This window comes from Lissotriton vulgaris, unplaced genomic scaffold, assembly GCF_964263255.1.
Source record: "Lissotriton vulgaris unplaced genomic scaffold, aLisVul1.2 SCAFFOLD_227, whole genome shotgun sequence".
Classification (NCBI taxonomy): Eukaryota; Metazoa; Chordata; class Amphibia; order Caudata; family Salamandridae; genus Lissotriton; species Lissotriton vulgaris.
In genome coordinates this window covers 1229827-1251832 of record NW_028242055.1, presented here as the reverse complement: position 1 = coordinate 1251832, position 22006 = coordinate 1229827, and the positions used below count along the sequence as shown (strand labels likewise).

The following is a 22006-nucleotide window of genomic DNA, read 5'->3' as shown; positions in this document are numbered from 1 at the left end:
CATATAGCCAGGTTCTGAGCTGGGATGGTGCAGTGAGCTAAAAAACAGTGTTGGATCTAGCCCTGATCTCTTGACTGGGTGAGATTATTCTGCTTAATTCAGAAACTCTGTCCATCACCACCCCTTGTTGTTAAATATTTTGTCCACCCTAAGCGTGGAAGGGTATACTCAGATGTGAGTCCCTTGCTCATTGCACCATCAGGATTCAAGCAAGCCGGGCCGACGACGGCTGAAATGCCAGAAACCGGTCCCCGGAAGCTTGTTTCCTTCCCAGTGTAAGAATTGGCTTGGTAGTTTGGTTTGCCCTGTTCCCATCATGCACTGGGACAGGAACAGACTGATTTGCATATAGCCAGGTTCTGACTGGGATGGTGCAGTGAGCTAAAAAACGGTGTTGGATCTAGCCCTGATCTCTTGACTGGGTGAGAGTATTCTGCTTAATTCAGAAACTCTGCCCATCACCACCCCTTGTTGTTAAATATCTCATCCCTTGAACAGCCGCCTCCAACAAGACAAGCGCATATCCCCGCTGGGGCCATGACCACAACCAAAGTATGGGCAAACGGACGTCAAACAATCTAAACTAGTCTTTGAACAATGAAAACTCACCACCGGCTCCTCAGCCACGGAAGACACCCAGCCAGAGACCGAGCCGGGTGACGCTACTACCCAAACGAGACATTCGAGCAATGTACAGAGACCTCAAAAAGTCTCTCACTACCATCAACAACAAAATAGACTTGCTGTCAGACAGATTTGACCGCCTCAAGGAGAAAGTAACTAAGCATGATGAGCGCCTTGAGCAAGTGGAACGGCATACCTCTGCGCTGGAGGATGATGGTGGGCTCCTTCAAAACAAAAAAACAAAGATTTGGAGGCCACATCGCACTGCTATAATCTACGAATCGTGGGGGTGCCGGAATCCACTGCAATGGCACGTGTGTAAGACTATATTGAGGAAATGCTGCATGACCTTTGTGGCAAATCACTATCACCCATTTGTATTATGGAACGAGCACACAGATCACTGGGCCCTCGTCCCCAGTCAGGAGCGCCTGCTAGAACAATTATTGCGTGTCTGTTGAATTATCGGGACAGGGACACGGTGCTCCGGCTTGCAAGAGACATGCAAAATGTGGTGTACTTTTATCAGGATTTCATCTTGGCAGTGCAAGCAGCTAGAAGGGACTTCCTGGCAGTTAAATGCACCCTGCAACAACTGGATGTTAAATATTCCTTACTATACCCGGAAACCTGTGTGTTTTCCATGCGGGACGGACCACATATTTCACAGACCTGAAGGGCGCAGCCCGATATGCGAAAGACTTGCGAATGGTAAGAAAAAAAAAAAAAAAAACTCCTGCACAGAGACGCGCAGGAGGGTAATCGCACCAGCGACAGCGACTGAACATGTGCGTCCCTGAGGCCGCATGAGCACTTGCTGATACAGTCCCAGCTGCATTGGCCGGTGCCGCATTATTGGACAATGACTCTCCCCAAGTGTATCCTTTATCTCTTGCGGTATTGAATATTTTTGTCTTGCAAGAAGTCCAGCTGCTTCAAATACGCACCCCTCGTCCCGCTGCCCATCTTTGGCTGGCTGGCTCGTTGGGCTCCTAGATCCCCCCTTCCAGGTATGATTCCTCAGTTTTGCATACATCTTGTTTTTGGGTGGGAACATGGGATAATTGAGTTTACTGCTCATCCTGATTGGGAGGCTTGTGTGGGTAGTTAATGAGAATGACTGACATGCCATTCCCTTCCCCTCACAGAGCTACTAGACACACACCACATTTAGGGGGGGAACCGCTGCCAGAATGTTATGGCATCATGACCAGAGTTAAGTGCATCACATGGAATGTCCGCAGCCTGAATAATATGCGCAAGACGAGAATGGCTGCCGCACACCTTGAGCGCCACAAGGCAGCATTTGTTTCCTACAAGAGCAGCATCTCACTGAGCACACATGTAGGCGCTTTCGAGTGAGCTGGGTCGGCGAGAAACACATTGCATGCTATTTTAACTCTGCCCGGGGGTGGCCATCTTAATCAGGAAGGGGCTGCACTGGCGTACACGCACTACCTCTGTGACAAAAAGTGGCGCTATGTAATGCTTGATGCTTTACTGGGTGAAATCCACCTTGCCTGAATTCAATATATGGCCACAATGCGGATGGATGTTCTGGACTTCTTCACTGACATCCGGCATTTGGTTGACCCCCTCAGCTCAACAGAATGGGGAGGAGATTACAATGTTGTATTCGACGCTAGAATGGACAGGTCGGGCGACTTGCGTCGTCCTCACCCTAGGGCCGTGGCGCAAGTGCAAGCCATCATCTCGGATGGAGATCTGATGTATGATTGGCATCACAGAAATCCCCAAGAGCTGCAGGGCACATGAGTGACGTCCGCTGGACCTACCTGGTGGCGGATCGACTACTGGTTGGTCTCCTGTGACGTGGTGACCTGGGCAGCCGAAAGGTCACATTTACCCCCGACCCTCTCAGACTACTCTCCGGTGGCGTGCATGCTGGATGTCCCTGATTATCCGGCCAGGGCGTTCAGCTAGAGACTCCAGCAGAGAGCGTTGCGAGTGTTTCGTGAAACGATCAGACTGTCCATTTCTGAATATTTCTTGCTTAATGAGGGCATTGTTGACTCCCCTTCGACCTTGTGGGAGGCATTCAAGACGTTTATTTGTGGAGAACGCATAGCCAAGCAGGCGGGTGCGCTTCGCTCTCTTGGGGGCAATCTCATGCGCCTAGAAGAAGATACGCAGTTGCTGGAACTGGATTTTTTTGCCAAGGATAACTAAAATCTGCTCCACTAAATTAGAAAATGGGCGAATTCCACGAAGCAACCATGCGCGAATCTCATTTCTTAGGTAGGAAGGCATGGGCTAGACGGTATGGCGAGGGGGAAATCGGACAGGAAGGACTTTGGCAGGGTTCCTTCGGAAGCCATGGGCAGGTGACTACATCCCGAACTTTGCATGGCTGACAATAAGCTAGCAGTGGGCCAGTCAGCCGTACAATCAGTAATAGTCTCCTTCTACTCATCCCTGTACAGAGCCCAACAAGAGTCAACCACTCCCGGACTTGCAGACTTATTTGACTCTATACAGTTAATATAGATAGAAGCTGGGCATAGAGCCTACCTAGACGAACCGTTCACAGAGGAGGGGGTGATCCGAACTATACGCGCCCTGCCGGGTGACAGGACTTGACAGTCTGACCGCAGCATTTTATAAGGAATATTCTGCCATACTTGCCCCTGCCTCATTAACATGTTTGAGGAATCAGTGAAGCGGGGAATGCTCCCTCCCTCAGTGATGCCTTAATCATCCCACTATTGAAACCCGACAAAGACCCCTTGAGATGCGACTCATATCGGTTGCTGTCCATAATAAAAACGTGGATAATAAGATACTGTCCAAGCTCATCGTCTTATGGCTTCTACCGATGCTGCCAATGGTGCTCTGCCAGGACCAAATCTGGTTTTGTACCTGGCAGAGTGACTACCCACAACCTTCGAACGCTTTTTGCCAGAATGCAAGAGGTAGACCTGCAGTTGGAGCCAGCAGCAATTTTCTTGGATGCCACTAAGGCATTTGATTTGCTCAAATGGCCATATCTATTTGCTCACCTTGCAGCATAGGTCTCACCCCCAAGTTCATTAAACCTATAACCCTGCTGTACTCTCTTCCCACAGCATAAATCAGAGTCAACTGAGTAATATCGCCACTCTTCATGGTCTCCTGCGGCACCCGTCAGGGATCCCCGCTATCGCCCCTCCTCTTCGCCATAGCCATGGAGCCTCTCACGGCCTGCCTGCAGCAACATATGTAAATGTACATGTATTTATATAGCGCAAACCGCCCACATCGCAGGCATCTAAGCGCTTGCTTAGGGAACCCGTCCTGGTATTCCCCTGTGAGATAACCCCGGCAGGGTATCCACAAGGTGAAAGCCAGGCATCCCGCCGCGGGGGGCCGTTGTGGAGATTAAGCAAGCTATTGCCCAGAGTCGCAGAGTGTGAACCCGTGAGTCGAGTAGGCACCGGAGCGAGAATTATCGAGTCCGTGGAACTATTGAGCCCAAGCCCCGTCGAGGCGGGGGATTGAACCCTGGTCCAGGGCCGATCTCAGCTTCCGGGTCTGCCGCCTCTAGCCCCTGAGCCACACTTCTCCACATCTTGTCCACAGGGGCCTGGCATTCACTCCCCGGGTGATTCTTGTCATCCGCATATAGTGAGATGTCACGTTATACGTGAAACACCCTACGGACAACCTACACCACCGAATAAGGGAGTTTCTTCGTTTTGGTGTGCTCTCCGGAATAATAATCAATTGGACAAAATCAACGATTTTCCCGCTGACAGGGACCACATCTAAAGTCCACTCAGAATTTCCACTGCAATGGTCAGAAGACTCAGTGAAATACCTGGGCATCTGGATATGTCGAGATCCCGCGGAACTATGGCACTCCAACTACGGTAAACGAATGGATTGGCTGGAGTTGCGCATTAAGAGATGTATCACTTTGCCACCGTCCCCGAATGGACGGATGGCTATAGCCAAAATAGTGGTACTACCAAAACTCCTCTACCTATTCATGAACATCCTGATCCCCCTCATTCAAAGTTTCAGGAAGAATTTATGATCCAACATAACCACCCTGGCCTGGGCGGCCAGGCAGCCCCGATCTCCTGGGAAACACTCACACTACATTTTGAGCAGGGCGCCCAATTTCAATTTATACTACTGGTGCGCCCAAGCCCAATCTGCTTTGCACTGGGTCTTCTCTACACACTTCATGGCACACGCTGCACCTCAACATGACCAGATTGCCCTGCTTCCCCTCCAATAAGGTATATCCGATACAATCCCGGCCTCGGAGTGCGGTGGACACTGTGGGTTGTTCGTGTGGGCATGGAGTGAACTGCACCAGAGGGCACAACTGGAGATACTGTACGTCGACTCCATCTCTCTGATTAGGCAGCCGGTGTTACCGTTACTGGCCGTGGCGGGCCCTGGCGACAGACTGAGGAAGCTAAAGCTCACTAACATTTTATTGAGCTACACTGAGTACGGGAAGAGGATCAGCTGTCCACACTAGAACATTTGACAATTTACCAACTGCGAGCCTCACTGCCCGCCATCCTCCCTTCTTTTCCAACTGCGCCCCCAACATGCCCCACCCTTAAGAGCTTCCTGAGGAAGCCCTCTCCATGCAAGCTCGTCACACGCCTATATGCAGACATGCAACAGACAGCGCCCCTTCGCATGCCATGGACCTTACCAAGATTGGGAGGCAAGGCTGCGCATCTCTATCACATAGGAAATGTTACATTTTGCTGCGCGTAGGCGCACGCCCTATCCCCGACCTAGCACCTCTATCTCATTCCCTTCAAATGTATCCACAGATTACACAGAACGCCTATTTGGCTCCAAAAGCAAGAGTAATAGAGCAGGCGCCGTGCCAGCGGTGTAGCTCCCCTGAGGCAAGATTCCTCCACCTTGCCTGGGGATGTCCCAGTATTCACCTTAACTGGGAAACTGTTTTTGATGAGATAAACCAGATGCTTCAATTGCGCGTACACAGATCCCCTATGCTTAGACTGCTAGGGTATGTGAAAGACCTGCCATGTGACTGTAGGAAACCTGGGACCTCCTTGTCTTGCTCGCTAAGAGGCGAATTGCAATGAACTGGGGAAGGAGGGGGACCCCCTAATGAAAGGAATGGCTTGGGATGCGGCGTTCTGTCAGGAGCAGAGGTCAGTTCACTGGGACCCTTAGCCATCTTAATCCCACCGCAAATACATATGGCGGCTGTTGCAACACTACATCCAATCACAAGCGGACAGTAGTTCCTACGCCTCCTCTACCCCTGGGCAATCAATAGAAACGCGGGGACCCACCACTATACATGCGCTTGGTATAGTTAGACCACCCTTGTGCCAGCAGCCCCGGATCCCCCTTTGCACCCCTCTTCCCCCTTCTTTCCCCTCCCTTACTTCCAGCTGTTTGTTATTATGGCACTTTTTTTCTTACTAAAAACACATATTGAACTCTTGCACTACTTGATCTGACTCAATTTATCAATTTATCTCGGCAGCATGATACTGTAGCAAATTTACAAAGAGACATTATTTGTAACGTGATCGGTTTTTTTCATGACCATTACTTTGTGAATCAAGATCATTGCACAAACGGATATGGTGCATATCGAATGTAATGTGATAGGTCTGAAAAATGTAATTAAAACAAGCACTGGCGTTGCCAATAGGTCTCGCAGTAGGAAAGTTGGAGCTATTGGTTTTGTAAATGACATTTTATATTTATATATCATTATTGGCATTGTCAATAACAATATATAAATATAAAATGTCATTTACAAAACCAATAGCTCCAACTTTCCAAATTCGGCAACGCCAGTGCCAGTTGTTGCGTGTGTGAGTGGCGTTGCGTGGGTGAGTGGCGTTGCGTGGGTGAGTGGCGTTGCGTGGGTGAGTGGCGTTGCGTGGGTGAGTGGCATTGCGTGTGTGAGTGGCATTGCGTGTGTGAGTGGCATTGCGTGTGTGAGTGGCATTGCGTGTGCGATAGTGAGCTTGCGTGGGTGTGAGTGGCGTTGTGTGTCTGAAAGTGGTGCTGTGTGGGTAAAAGTGGCACTGTGTGGGTGTGAGTGGATTTGCGTGAGTGAGTGGCGTTGCGTGGGTGAGTGGCGTTGCGTGGGTGAGTGGCGTTGCGTGGGTGAGTGGCGTTGCGTGGGTGAGTGGCATTGCGTGGGTGAGTGGCATTGCGTGGGTGAGTGGCGTTGCGTGGGTGAGTGGCGTTGCATGTGTGAGTGGCGTTGCATGTGTGAGTGGCGTTGCATGTGTGAGTGGGGTTGCGTGGATGAGTGGCGTTGCGTGAGTGAGTGGCATGTTTCTTCTGCGCAGGAGTCATTCAGTGTCTCGGAAACCGCAAAGGGTTTCCTTTTCCGGTTCTAGGTAGCTGTGCGCACGCGCCTCGTGTTCTGGGACATACAAGAACGCAAGTGGAGCCAGGGAAACGCTGCTAGATAGGCGCGGGCTGCAGACATCATTACTGAAAAGAAAGCCCATTGAATTCAAAAGAAAAAGATCAAAAGAAATTCTCGGCTATTTCATTTTAATGTGCCAGAGAGCTCGGAAGAACAGTAAACGCAGTAGGCAATGAGGGGAAAAAAATGGTGTGCCTGCAGAAATGTTGTGTGTGGAAAACAAATGTAAGCCTGGGGCCACGAATTACTTCTTAAATCCACTTGGGAACGTAACTGTCAACGGCAAACGGCTATCTGCGCCACAATAGCAAACGAGACAATTATGTAAAAGAAAAGTAGTTTTTGCAGCTTAGTGGATATTGGGAACGGGTTTAGACGCTTTAACCAACTGTTCTTAAATTCGAGCTTTATTTTCCACAGCACTGTAAGCATGAACACTCGAAGCAGACAGCCCACAGATGTGCATCAACAGACACCAGTCACTTAAGAAATATGACGACTTTTTAGAACTTGTGCCATTTGTTGCCTGTTGGGCTTTGCGACAGACAGATAACAGCCTTTTTACTTTTATCACTGCGGAAGTGTTTCCAAATAGTAATTCGCATACCTTCTGCAAATAATAAGTAATAATAAGTTATATAAGTAATTAAAAACTGATCTCACACGTCTTTGTATTACCAACTGGAATTATGTAATTAATTGATTAGGAATAAGTGATTCATCCAGAGTCCCAGGATGATTGAGCCTCCCACCAGACTTGAACCCGCTTCCCCAGCTTCAGAGTCGGCGGCCCTAGCTGTTAAGCCACACCCTGCATGTAGATATGGCCCGTACAATATGAGAAGTTAGCCAGTATAACAGTGCTCCTCTTTTGCACAGAATAGTCGGATAAACAATGTGCTTGGTAACGGCATGGCACATCGTTTTTAAGAAATTGTCTCACCGCAGCTATATAATTGAGCACTGTGTGCACCGTGTAATTGCAGCCATGTCAACAGAAGCATTTTTTTTGTGTAAACAAGCAACATGAGGCAATGGTGGTGAAGGGCACTGCATGGAGTAGGACACTGCACATAGTGCAGCACGTAGCTGCATTTCTGTTGAGAAAAGCATGTAAAAAATACAATATGACGAGATGTGCGAGAAGAGGACAGCACGGAGGAGTGCTGTGAATGGCGGCGGGTCGAAAAAAATGCCTTTCTGGACATACATGCAGCTACGCGCTGCGCTTCGTGATGTGCCCTACAGCACGAATTGCAGCGTGTAGCTGCATGTATGTTGAGAAAAGCATTTTTTTTTTTAAACAGCAACATGAGGTAATCCCTGGGGGGGAGCCCCGCACGGAGTAGGGCACCGCACGGAGTGCAGCGTGTAGCTCCAGCTATGTAGATAGAAGCATTTAAAAATAAAAACAAGCAGTGACGGGCGGAAGGTGGCGGTTGGACTTCACAGTAGAGGGAGAGACGAGCACAGCATGGAGTAAGGCATAGCACGAAGTGCAGAGCGTAGCAGCATGTATGTTGAGAAAAGCATTTTTTTTTAAAACAGCAACATGAAGTAATACCTTGGGGAGGGCCCCGCAAGGAGTAGGCCACCACAGGGAGTGCAGCGTGTAGCTGCATGCATGTTGATAAAAGCATTGAACCAGGTGTGGTCTGTGGTGGTGCTACATAATGGGTGTATTCTTCTGGGACGCTATGCGTGCAGGCCAATCGGGTACTGGTTGTGGGTAACAACATATGGGTCTGGTGTGCGATTACACCACACTGAGTGTGCAGTCAGCGGCTAAGCGGCTAGTATGATCTTAAAAAGTAGTTTTGACCTTTGTGTGGGGTGTTCCCTAGTGGGTAGTTATTGGAAGTTCCCCATTCTGGTTGTGGTCTGCTGGGGGCGGCATACTTATATTGCTGTGCCAGGACAGATCCCTCAGTTGGTAAAATTTCCGCGAGCACTGTGCACAGCAATCTTAGTGCGTGTTTTTGAAATGCCATGCTGTATATGGTGAAGGCATGAGTGTGGTGCTGGGGATGTCTGAGACACTAGGCTGGCCTGCTCTAGGAAATGTCCGCTTGTGCTCTGAGGGGTGCGAGAGGTGGGGCCGTTCCACGGCATAATACCCTGCCCTGGCGTGAGCGACACAATCACTTAAAGCCGCACCGCCTGAGACTGCCCGCACATAAACAGAGGCGGCCAGTAGACCCACCTTCACGAAGAGCTCGATGTGTACGTCTTTGTCCTCCTCGTGCAGCCCGTTATACGATAATGCGAAAAACTTCATCTCCACAGCGAACTAGAGCTACGGAAAAGCCGAAAACAGGAAGTGAATTGCGATGTAATCTTCACGACTTAATGAGCCGGATGGGGGCGGGAGAGCCTGTTGGGGGGGGCGGGAATGCGCGAGGGGAGGCAGGCGGATTAGGAGGGAAGCCTGATGGGGGCGGGGAGAGCCTGGGGCGGGAATGCGAGCGAGGGGAGGCAGGCAGATTAGGAGGGAAGCCGATGGGGGCGGGAGAGCCTGGTGGGGGGGGGGGGGGGGCGTGAATGCGCGAGGGGAGGCAGGCGGATTAGGAGGGAAGCCTGATGGGGGCGGGAGAGCCTGGTGGGGGGGGGGGGGCGTGAATGCGCGAGGGGAGGCAGGCGGATTAGGAGGGAAGCCTGATGGGGGCGGGAGAGCCTGGTGGGGGGGTGTGAATGCGAACGAGGGGAGGCAGGCGGATTAGGGAGATGCTCGTGGGAGGAGTGCTGTTAGGGCAAGGCTGTGTTTGCGGTGAGAGAGAGGGGAGGTGCTGGAGTGGAAGGGGGGGAGTTGCTGGTGTGGGAGGAGTGCTGCTAGGGCAAGGCTGTGTTTGCGGTGAGAGAGAGGGGAGGTGCTAGTGTGGGAGGAGTGCTGCTAGGGAGGAGAAGCCTGATGCCGGATGGGGGCGGGAGAGCCTGGGAATGCGAGAGGCTGGGCTTGCATGCGATGCGCGTGCATGTACACAGGAACTGCATGAAAACCGCGGGGCTGAAAGCCCTTTCGTTTGACGATGTTTTCGCCACTTGAATTCTCGCTCCGCTCGATGCGCTTGCGCACATCGATAGGTCGCGAGACCTAAAAATGTACCACCAAATCAACTCAGTATCACCCTGTTTCCACATGCGACGCATGCTTTGGAAGACTTTCAAAGAGCTCCCAACAGAATCCAGAAAGTCGATCACTCATGCATTACCAGCAGACTTGACTACGGCAACGCACTCTATGCCAGTGTCACTCAGAAACAGCTCAGGAAACAACAGAACGTCCAAAATACCTCAGCCAGACTGGTCCTCGACATTGCCCGCGCAGCAACAGGGCACAACACCTCCAACAACTCTACTTGCGCCTACTCAACAAGACAATCACCTTCAAGCTCCTCCCACGTGCATACAAGGCTCTCGATGACGTAGGACCAGTATATCTGAACCACTACCTCGCTTTCCACACACCAGCCAGACAACTCGCACTGGCCTCCGTCCCACAAGACGAGAACCGGAGGAATATCCTTCCCATACCTCGCCGCTAAGACCTGAAACATCCTACCCCTCCATCTCAAGCAACCTGCGGACCTGAGGAGGGACCTCAAGACCTGGCTCTTTGAATGAACATCCACACCCAGACGGATCAACAACACCCCAGCACCTTTAGACAGGGATGTGCTCAGGGAGGGACTCTGCGTGGGGGAGGGATCTGCTCAGGAGGGGACTCTGCGTGGGGGAGGGACCTGCTCAGGGAGGGACTCTGCGTGGGGGAGGGACCTGCTCAGGGAGGGACTCTGCGTGGGGGAGGGACCTGCTCAGGGAGGGACTCTGCGTGGGGGAGGGACCTGCTCAGGGAGGGACTCTGCGTGGGGGAGGGACCTGCTCAGGGAGGGACTCTGCGTGGGGGAGGGACCTGCTCAGGGAGGGACTCTGCGTGGGGGAAGGGATCTGCTCAGGGAGGGACTCTGCGTGGGGGAAGGGATCTGCTCAGGGAGGGACTCTGCGTGGGGGAAGGGATCTGCTCAGGGAGAGACTCTGCGTGGGGGAAGGGCGGTGCTCAGGGAAGGACTGCGTGGGGGAAGGGCTGTGCTCAGGGAGGGACTGCGTGGGGGAGGGCTGTGCTCAGGGAGGGACTCTGCGTGGGGGAGGGCTGTGCTCATGGAGGGACTCTGCATAGGGGAGGGATGTGCACAAGGAGGGCCTCCCCGTGGGGGAGGGATGTGCACAGGGAGGGACTGTGCATGGGGAGGGACTGTGCATGGGGAGGGCTGTGCACAGGGAGGGGCTCTTCATGGGGGAGCAGTGCTCATGGAGGGACTGTGCATGCGGAAGAGCTGTGCACAGGGGGAGGGACTGCACAAGGGGCGTGCTGTGCACAGGGTGGCGGGGTGTGCACAGGAGGTCGGGCTGTGCATAGAGGGGCAGGCTGTGCACAGGGGGAGGGGCTGTGCATGGAGGGGGAGGGGCTGTGCATGGAGGGGGAGGGGCTGCGCATGGAGGGGGAGGGGCTGCGCATGGAGGGGGAGGGGCTGCGCATGGAGGGGGAGGGGCTGCGCATGGAGGGGGAGGGGCTGTGCATGAGGGAGGGACTGTGCATGGAGGGGGAGGGACTGTGCATGGAGGGGGAGGGACTGTGCATGGAGGGGGAGGGGCTGTGCATGGAGGGGGAGGGACTGTGCATGGAGGGGGAGGGACTGTGCATGGAGGGGGGGCTGTTCATGGAGGGGGAGGGACTGCATGGAGGGGGCGGGACTGGGCATGAAGGGGCGGGACTGGGCATGGAGGGGGAGGGGCTGTGCATGGGGGAGGGATTCTGCACAGAGGGGGAGGGGCTGTGCATGAAGGGGAGGGGCTGTGCATGAAGGGGGAGGGGCTGTGCATGAAGGGGGAGGGGCTGTGCATGGGGGAGGGATTCTGCACAGAGGGGGAGGGACTGTGCATGGAGGAGGGACTGTGCATGGAGGGGGAGGGACTGTCCATGGAGGGGGAGGGACTGTGCATGGAGGGGGAGGGGCTGTGCATGAGGGAGGGACTGTGCATGGAGGGGGAGGGACTGTGCATGGGGGAGGGATTCTGCACAGAGGGGGAGGGGCTGTGCATGGAGGGGGAGGGACTGTGCAGGGAGGGGCTGTGCATGAGGGAGGGACTGTGCATGGAGGGGGAGGGACTGTGCAGGGGAGGGATTCTGCAAAAGGGGAGAGGCTGAGCATGGGGGAGGGATTCTGCACAGAGGGGGAGGGACTGTGCATGGAGGAGGGACTGTGCATGGAGGGGGAGGGACTGTCCATGGAGGGGGAGGGACTGTCCATGGAGGGGGAGGGACTGTGCATGGAGGGGGAGGGGCTGTGCATGAGGGAGGGACTGTGCATGGAGGGGGAGGGGCTGTGCATGGGGGAGGGATTCTGCACAGAGGGGGATGGGCTGTGCATGGAGGGGGGCTCTGGTCGTGACCCGGTCATTTCTCCCTCACTGACGCGCCCTGCCTCCCGGGAGGGGGGGGGGGCTGCTTGGAGCCTGAGAGCGGAGCACGACCACCCCCCTGTCAACTGGGACCGGTCATTGGCCCCCAGGGGCCCCTCACATGCTCCTCCCTCCCGTGGCCCCCTCAGGCCCTCCCCTCGTCCCCCAGGCCCCTCACCTGCCCTCCTCGGCGCGGCCTCTAGGCGCTAGGATCCTAAGATGGCCTCGGCGCTGCCTGTTTATTGTCAGGGAGGAGGGCCGGCCGCTTCCGGTGCGCCACTTCCGGGGGTCACGGGCGCGTGCGGCTGGAGGAGCACCGGCGCCGCGCGCGTGGGGGGGGGCGGGAGGACGGCACGGCCCCCACAGCTCGGCGGGTCACCCCCTCACATCAGGGCGCGGGGCCCGAGAGGCGGCTGAGGGGCCCCCTGCGGGCCCTCCATGACCGGCGCTCCGCTGGACGCCATCTTTGTTCGGGGCGGCGTCACCAGCAGCAGGAGGACTTCCGGGTCACAACCGGCGGTCATCTTTGTAAGTGGCACTGTTACCCTGGACACAAGGCTCATGCTCCCGCAGGCGCCATGTTTGTGAGGGGTAAATTGACTACAGTTGAGTAGGCCGCCATCTTTCTAAGGGTCACTATTACCTTTAAGCCTATGCTTATGCTCGCGACTGACGCCATTTTTGTGAGGGGTACCGAGACACCATTATCATTAACAGAGCTCTTGCCACCATCTTTCTAAGGGGCTCTGGCACCCTGGAGGCAGGGCTTATTTATTTATTTAATCAATGTGTTTTATATAGCGCGGACTTAACCCGAAGGTGTCAGAGGCTTCACAATAGGAACAGCAATGATACATGAGGAGAAAATTACAAGTGAACAAATTACAAAAGCAAACGTTAGGTAACATGAAGCAAAAGTGACTATTGTGAGCAAACAAAATACAAGAGGAGCAAACGGTGCATTACAGGAGGAAAAAGTGACATGTGCAGGTTACAAAAGCGTACATACAAGCAGAGGATTAATACTGCAATATATGGCAGACATTCAAACACAAGAACAAACTTTACGTAGGCAATGGTGGCACTTGTGCAAGTATCGAAAGCAAACAAAATGTGAGAGGAGCAAACAGTGTATTACAAGAGAAAAGTGACGAGTGCATGTTACAAAGGAGAACCAACACAGGTAGAAGGATAATACGGCAATAAATTGCAGAACACACTGGGAAGGCACTTCCATAGTCATGGAGAATAGACATTTTCTATACTAAAAGGTCTTCCTTCAGCTAATATAGAGGGCGAATTAACTTTGGAAGTGTCTTTGAAGGAGGCGAACGTTGAGGTCTGTTTTGAAGGCCCGGGAGAGGTGGTGGGCCGGAGCTGAGGCGGAAGTGAGTTCCAGATTCTCACTGTGTTGCCTGAGAAGGAATGGGCCATCGACCTTTCCTTCTTGATAGTGGGAGGTTCAAGCAGTAGATTTTCCGCATTACGTGAAGGTCTCGAGCCTCCAGAAAAGTTCAGTTTATTCACACCGTAGCGAGGAGAGGAGGAGTGCAAGGCTTTGTGGGTGATGCAGGTAGTCTTGTAGATAGCTCTAGCCTCGAAGGGAAGCCAGCGGAGGGTGGATAACATGGGTGTGATGTGGTCGCTTCTTTTGGCCAATAAATGAAATGAGCTGCTGAATGGAGAACAGACTTAAGAGGGGACAGGTGAGATTTGGGGAGGCCAGTAAGAAGAGAATTGCAGTAGTCCAGTCTGGAGAGGACCAGCGGTTGGACCAGGGTTTTAAGGTCTTGCTCCGTGAAGAAGCGATGAATCCCCCAAAGAAGGCGCAGTTGGTATCGAGCAGACTTTGCAATTGAATTAATGTGGGAGAGAAGATTGAGTTTTGTGTCGAGTATGACACCAAGGGATTTTGCACTGTCGACAATGATGGGTTTATTGTTCAGTAGATTCATCTGGTCCATCCATGATTGAACCGGGGGAGGAGAAAGTGAGGAGGAGAGGAGGAGGAATTCAGTTTTGAAGGGATTCGGAATCAGTTGATGTGTTGACATACAGTTTTGAATGCAGTCCAGAGTAGAGCTTAGGACGGAGAGATCGTGAGTGGAGGCATCTTGAGGTAGACTTGAGTGTTGTCTGCATAGAGATGATAGTGGACCCCGGAATTACTTAGGAGATTTCCCAGTGGTTCCAAATAGAGATTGAACAATGTGGGTGCAAGTATAGAACCTTGAGGAACACCTTGACCCACCGCCAAAGGAGATGAAAGACTGTCCGCTATTTTGATCATTTGGGATCTATCAGAGAGGAAGGAAGCAAACCATTTAAGGCCAATACAAAAGGGCCCCCCCTGCAGCAAATAAGGGCAGACGTCAGGGGAAAATAAAACTACTGCAAGGTAGAGAGTCCACCCAAACAAATCAAACAATGGCTCATAAGGAGTTCACTCTGTCAGGGCCCGGTCCACAGGATACGATCGATGAACAAAGGGGTCCACCTCCCGATGTTACCAACACCCTGGATGTAAAACACAGGGGGTTCGAACCATCAGGCGAGGGATAAATAATGAAAAGAGACTGGGGAAGGGTCAGCAGGGACAAGGGATCTGAAATGACAAAACATAGGAATTATAGCACAAGTCTATGTTGAAGTCTAGTCTCATAAATTCTCTCTAGAACCCGAATACCTTATGAGGCTGTACACTTTCCTCCAACCATCATAAGACAGATATAGTCCAGCTTCCTGCAACAGAACACAGTTGTTATTACACCAATCGCTAATCTCTACACCTCCATACCAGCTCTTTACCACCAATACCCATACACACCATATCATGAGGAATAGGACTGTTCATATGACCCCATAGACTTGTAGTCGTCTACTTATTCAATGCAGTAGAGATCTCTTCCCCAGTAGTTCATAAAACATAAAGAGTTGAAGAGAGGAAGCTCTATAATCACTCAAAAATGTTATTGTCATATAACTGAAAATGGGCAAGGAAAGAATAATGAAACAACAGACGGAGAAACAAATAGATTAATGTTCACCCTTCACACGTCCACGTTGCTGAACGGTAACGTGTGGTTGCGACCACCACTATGTTCCGCTGAAGCAACTATCACCTAGTATCCAAAAGCACTGGCGGTAGGTAGTTGTGACCACCACACTACCCCAGCGAAAACGTGACCAAAAACACCCTCGGTGTTCATAAACGGAACACTACCTTATCCGCTTCAGTCTCAAGCCCAAGAAAACGGCACATTCCAAGAACAAACGAATGTCACGGCAACTGGCAGCGGCCGCCGCTCAGTTCCGCGGAAACCACAAAATCAGTTTCCCCCTTCAGAACCAGCATGCGTCAGCCGATGCGTATCCTCCGGCACACAAACGGGGATAAATGCAACAACAGGAAATACAGCGCGCGAGCAGAGCGGCTCCCAGCGGCTGTAATGCCCGCCCCAATACCTCCCAAGAACGAGTGATGTCGAGCCCTTGGTTCCAGCCGGATTCCACAGCTGAACGCCGCAGCATACAAGAACCTCTCCAATCTCGATAGAATCAAAGCAAAGACTCAGAATTACGTGCAACTTCCTTCCTGTCTCCATCGCCCATATACTTCCTGAAACAGATGCTCATGGGAAATGTAGTTCCTTAACCCCTTCGCTGCTAGGCCTTTTCCCCTCCTGTGCTGAGCCCTTTTTTGGCAATTTGGGGTAGTGCGCGCTTAGGCCCCTGTAACTTTTTGACCACATAAGGTATCCACGCCAAATTTGCGTCCTTTTCTTCCAACATCATGTGGAATCCAAAGGTGCCCAGGGTTTCTGGATTTTCTTGGAGGGGTCCCAGAAAGTAACCAAAATATAGTGATTTTTTTGTTTTTTTTAAAAAAATTGGAAAAACGGGCTGCAAATGAAAGCCTCTGGGTTTTTCCCTAAAAAAGTTATCAAAAAAGGGTTTGTGGGGCTGAAATCTCCATTTTCATAGCTTTTAGGGAATGACAGTCTTTTGTCAGAGAACCGACATTTTTCACACAGTATTGGCATTTTTCTGTGACATAGCGTATTTTTGCTATTTTTAGAGCTTTCTACCTCCTTCCAGTTAATGGTAGAAAAGAGTTTGAAAGCAATAATGGATCCTGGAATGCTGTACATTTTCGAAAAGTACACAAAATTCTGAATTCTGAAAGGGGTCATTTGTCTAAATCCATGAAGGTTTCTTTATAGAAACTAACAGTTAAATTTCGAAAAAATTGAAAATTTGTTAAAAAAAACAGCCTGTTGTCTCAACGTTTTCACCTATAACTTTTTCTAATTTTGAGAGCTCTTGGAAAGCAATATACCGTTACGTCCGTTACACCTTCCTGGTTGTGGGGATATATAGGACTTGTAGTGTCACCAAGAACCCGACGAACCCAGATCCAAAAACTGAGCAGCAACTTGCAATGGTATTTTTTCATTTACCGGGTATAGAGCACTTTGTTTTGGAAAATGTATACATGGAAAAATCTGCATGAAAGTCACCTATGTATTTCTGAATTGGGTACAAATTATAGAGTTCAGAAACAGTATATCATTGCTAATTTTCAAAATTGGGAATACTCATACTAGCATGAGAATTATTGGTAATTTTTCAAAAATATGTTTTTTTAAACACAATGTGTTTCATTAAAAGGGAGAAATGCATGAAAGCTCAATAGGTAATAACAGTTAATTTACAAATTTGAATTACCCCAATTCTCCCGATAAAAACGGTACCTCACTTGTGTGGGTTGGCCTTGTGCCTGCGACAGGAAACGGCGCAAAATGCAATGTGCTCACACCTAAATTTTGCAGTTACAAATTGACCCTTTTTTGGCAAAGTGCCTACCTGTAGTTTTGGCACCCTAGCTCTGCCGGCACCTAGGGAAACCTTGCAAACCTATACATTTTAAAAAAGTAGACACCCGGGGGAATTCAGGATGGGGTGACTCGACTGCCTACCCGCAGGTTTTATTACCCAGAATCCCTTGCAAACCTAAGAATTTGGCAAAAAAACACATTTTCCTGACATTTCTGTGGAGGAAAGTTCTGGAATCTGCGTGGATCAACAAATTTCCACCCACCCAGCGTTCCCCCATGTCTCCCGGAAAAAATGGTACCTCACTTGCGTGGGTAGGCATAGTGGCTGCGACAGGAAACAGCGCAAAACGCAACATGGTCGCACCTCAATTTTCCAGTGAAATTTTGAGCTTCTTGGACAAAAAGACTAGCTTTAGTTTTTGCGCCCTGGCTCTGCCAGCACCTAGGGAAACCTAGCAAACCTATACATTTTTGAAACGTAGACACCCAGGGGAATTCAGGATGGGGTGACTCCTCTGCCTACCCCCAGGTTTTGTTACCCAGAATCCCTTGCAAAGCTAAGATTTTGACAAAAAAAACACATTTTCCTGACATTTCTGTGGTGGAAAGTTCTGGAATCTGCGTGGATCAACAAGTTTCCACCCACCCAGCGTTCTCCCATGTCTCCCGGGAAAAATGGTACCTCACTTGCGTGGGTAGGCATAGTGGCTGCGACAGGAAACAGAGCAAAACGCAACATGGTCGCACCTCAATTTTCCTGTGAAATTTTGAGCTTTTTGGACAAAAAGACTACCTTTAGTTTTTGCGCCCTGGCTCTGCCTGTTCCTAGTGAAACCTTGCAAACCTATACATTTTTAAAAAGTAGACATCCAGGGGAATTCAGGATGGGGTGACTACTCTGCCTACCCCCAGGTTTTGTTACCCAGAATCCCTTGCAAAGCTAAGATTTTGTCCAAAAAAACACATTTTCCTGACATTTCTGTGGTGAAAAGTTCTGGAATGTACGTGGATCAACAAATTTCCACCCACCCAGCGTTCCCCCATGTCTCCCTGGAAAAATGGTACCTCACTTGCGTGGGTAGGCATAGTGGCTGCGACAGGAAACAGAGCAAAACGCAACATGGTCGCACCTCAATTTTCCAGTGAAATTTTGAGCTTTTTGGACAAAAAGACTACCTTTAGTTTTTGCGCCCTGGCTCTGCCAGCACCTAGGGAAACCTAGCAAACCTATACATTTTTGAAAAGTAGACACCCAGGGGAATTCATGATGGGGTGACTCCTCTGCCTACCCCCAGGTTTTGTTACCCAGAATCCCTTGCAAAGCTAAGATTTTGACAAAAAAAACACATTTTCCTGACATTTCAGTGGTGGAAAGTTCTGGAATCTGCGTGGATCAACAAATTTCCACCCACCCCGCGTTCCCCCATGTCTCCCGGGAAAAATGGTACCTCACTTGCGTGGGTAGGCATAGTGGCTGCGACCGGAAACAGCGCAAAACGCAACATGGTCGCACCTCAATTTTCCAGTGAAATTTTGAGCTTCTTGGACAAAAAGACTACCTTTAGTTTTTGCGCCCTGGCTCTGCCAGCACCTAAGGAAACCTAGAAAACCTATACATTTTTGAAAACTAGACACCCAGGGGAATTCAGGATGGGGTGACTCCTCTGCCTACCCCCAGGTTTTGTTACCCAGAATCCATTGCAAAGCTAAGATTTTGACAAAAAAAACACATTTTCCTGACATTTCAGTGGTGGAAAGTTCTGGAATCTGCGTGGATCAACAAATTTCCATCCACCCAGCGTTCCCCCGTGTTTCCCGGGAAAAATGGTACCTCACTTGCGTGGGTAGGCATAGTGGCTGCGACAGGAAACAGAGCAAAACGCAACATGGTTGCACCTCAATTTTCCAGTGAAATTTTGAGCTTCTTGGACAAAAAGACTACCTTTAGTTTTTGCGCCCTGGCTCTGCCAGCACCTAGGGAAACCTAGCAAACCTATACATTTTTGAAAAATAGACACCCAGGGGAATTAAGGATGGGGTGACTCCTCTGCCTACCACCAGGTTTTGTTACCCAGAATCCCTTGCAAAGCTAAGATTTTGACAAAAAAAACACATTTTCATGACATTTCAGTGGTGGAAAGTTCTGGAATCTGCGTGGATCAACAAATTTCCACCCACCCCGCATTCCCCCATGTCTCCCGGGGAAAATGGTACCTCACTTGCGTGGGTAGGCATAGTGGCTGCGACCGGAAACAGCGCAAAACGCAACATGGTCGCACCTCAATTTTCCAGTGAAATTTTGAGCTTCTTGGACAAAAAGACTACCTTTAGTTTTTGCGCCCTGGCTCTGCCAGCGCCTAAGGAAACCTAGCACACCTATACATTTTTGAAAACTAGACACCCAGGGGAATTCAGGATGGGGTGACTCCTCTGCCTACCCCCAGGTTTTGTTACCCAGAATCCCTTGCAAAGCTAAGATTTTGACAAAAAAAACACATTTTCCTAACATTTCAGTGGTGGAAAGTTCTGGAATCTGCGTGGATCAACAAATTTCCACCCACCCCGCGTTCCCCCATGTCTCCCGGGAAAAATGGTACCTCACTTGCGTGGGTAGGCATAGTGGCTGCGACCGGAAACAGCGCAAAACGCAACATGGTCGCACCTCAATTTTCCAGTGAAATTTTGAGCTTCTTGGACAAAAAGACTACCTTTAGTTTTTGCGCCCTGGCTCTGCCAGCACCTAAGGAAACCTAGCAAACCTATACATTTTTGAAAACTAGACACCCAGGGGAATTCAGGATGGGGTGACTCCTCTGCCTACCCCCAGGTTTTGTTACCCAGAATCCATTGCAAAGCTAAGATTTTGACAAAAAAAACACATTTTCCTGACATTTCAGTGGTGGAAAGTTCTGGAATCTGCTTGGATCAACAAATTTCCACCCACCCAGCGTTCCCCCATGTTTCCCGGGAAAAATGGTACCTCACTTGCGTGGGTAGGCATAGTGGCTGCGACAGGAAACAGAGCAAAACGCAACATGGTCGCACCTCAATTTTCCAGAGAAATTTTGAGCTTCTTGGACAAAAAGACTACCTTTAGTTTTTGCGCCCTGGCTCTGCCAGCACCTAGGGAAACCTAGCAAACCTATACATTTTTGAAAAATAGACACCCAGGGAAATTAAGGATGGGCTGACTCCTCTGCCTACCACCAGGTTTTGTTACCCAGAATCCCTTGCAAAGCTAAGATTTTGACAAAAAAACACATTTTCCTGACATTTCTGTGGTGGAAAGTTCTGGAATCTGCGTGGATCAACAAGTTTCCACCCACCCAGCGTTCTCCCATGTCTCCCGGGAAAAATGGTACCTCACTTGCGTGGGTAGGCATAGTGGCTGCGACAGGAAACAGAGCAAAACGCAACATGGTCGCACCTCAATTTTCCTGTGAAATTTTGAGCTTTTTGGACAAAAAGACTACCTTTAGTTTTTGCGCCCTGGCTCTGCCTGTTCCTAGTGAAACCTTGCAAACCTATACATTTTTAAAAAGTAGACATCCAGGGGAATTCAGGATGGGGTGACTACTCTGCCTACCCCCAGGTTTTGTTACCCAGAATCCCTTGCAAAGCTAAGATTTTGTCCAAAAAAACACATTTTCCTGACATTTCTGTGGTGAAAAGTTCTGGAATGTACGTGGATCAACAAATTTCCACCCACCCAGCGTTCCCCCATGTCTCCCTGGAAAAATGGTACCTCACTTGCGTGGGTAGGCATAGTGGCTGCGACAGGAAACAGAGCAAAACGCAACATGGTCGCACCTCAATTTTCCAGTGAAATTTTGAGCTTTTTGGACAAAAAGACTACCTTTAGTTTTTGCGCCCTGGCTCTGCCAGCACCTACGGAAACCTAGCAAACCTATACATTTTTGAAAAGTAGACACCCAGGGGAATTCATGATGGGGTGACTCCTCTGCCTACCCCCAGGTTTTGTTACCCAGAATCCCTTGCAAATCTAAGATTTTGACAAAAAAACCACATTTTCCTGACATTTCAGTGGTGGAAAGTTCTGGAATCTGCGTGGATCAACAAATTTCCACCCACCCCGCGTTCCCCCATGTCTCCCGGGAAAAATGGTACCTCACTTGCGTGGGTAGGCATAGTGGCTGCGACCGGAAACAGCGCAAAACGCAACATGGTCGCACCTCAATTTTCCAGTGAAATTTTGAGCTTCTTGGACAAAAAGACTACCTTTAGTTTTTGCGCCCTGGCTCTGCCAGCACCTAAGGAAACCTAGAAAACCTATACATTTTTGAAAACTAGACACCCAGGGGAATTCAGGATGGGGTGACTCCTCTGCCTACCCCCAGGTTTTGTTACCCAGAATCCATTGCAAAGCTAAGATGTTGACAAAAAAAACACATTTTCCTGACATTTCAGTGGTGGAAAGTTCTGGAATCTGCGTGGATCAACAAATTTCCATCCACCCAGCGTTCCCCCATGTTTCCCGGGAAAAATGGTACCTCACTTGCGTGGGTAGGCATAGTGGCTGCGACAGGAAACAGAGCAAAACGCAACATGGTTGCACCTCAATTTTCCAGTGAAATTTTGAGCTTCTTGGACAAAAAGACTACCTTTAGTTTTTGCGCCCTGGCTCTGCCAGCACCTAGGGAAACCTAGCAAACCTATACATTTTTGAAAA

At 50.4% G+C, this 22006-nt stretch overlaps 1 protein-coding gene across 1 annotated transcript in view; it reads right to left on the bottom strand.

Moving 5' to 3' along the window:
- Nucleotides 1-12972, bottom strand: part of LOC147669079 (uncharacterized) — a 101976-nt gene extending 89004 nt beyond the window's left edge. The window contains exon 1 of the mRNA XM_086948244.1: nt 12657-12972. The gene's annotated coding sequence lies outside the window, so the exon portion shown is untranslated. The remainder of the gene's footprint in view (nt 1-12656) is intronic.
- Nucleotides 12973-22006: the final 9034 nt, after the last annotated feature.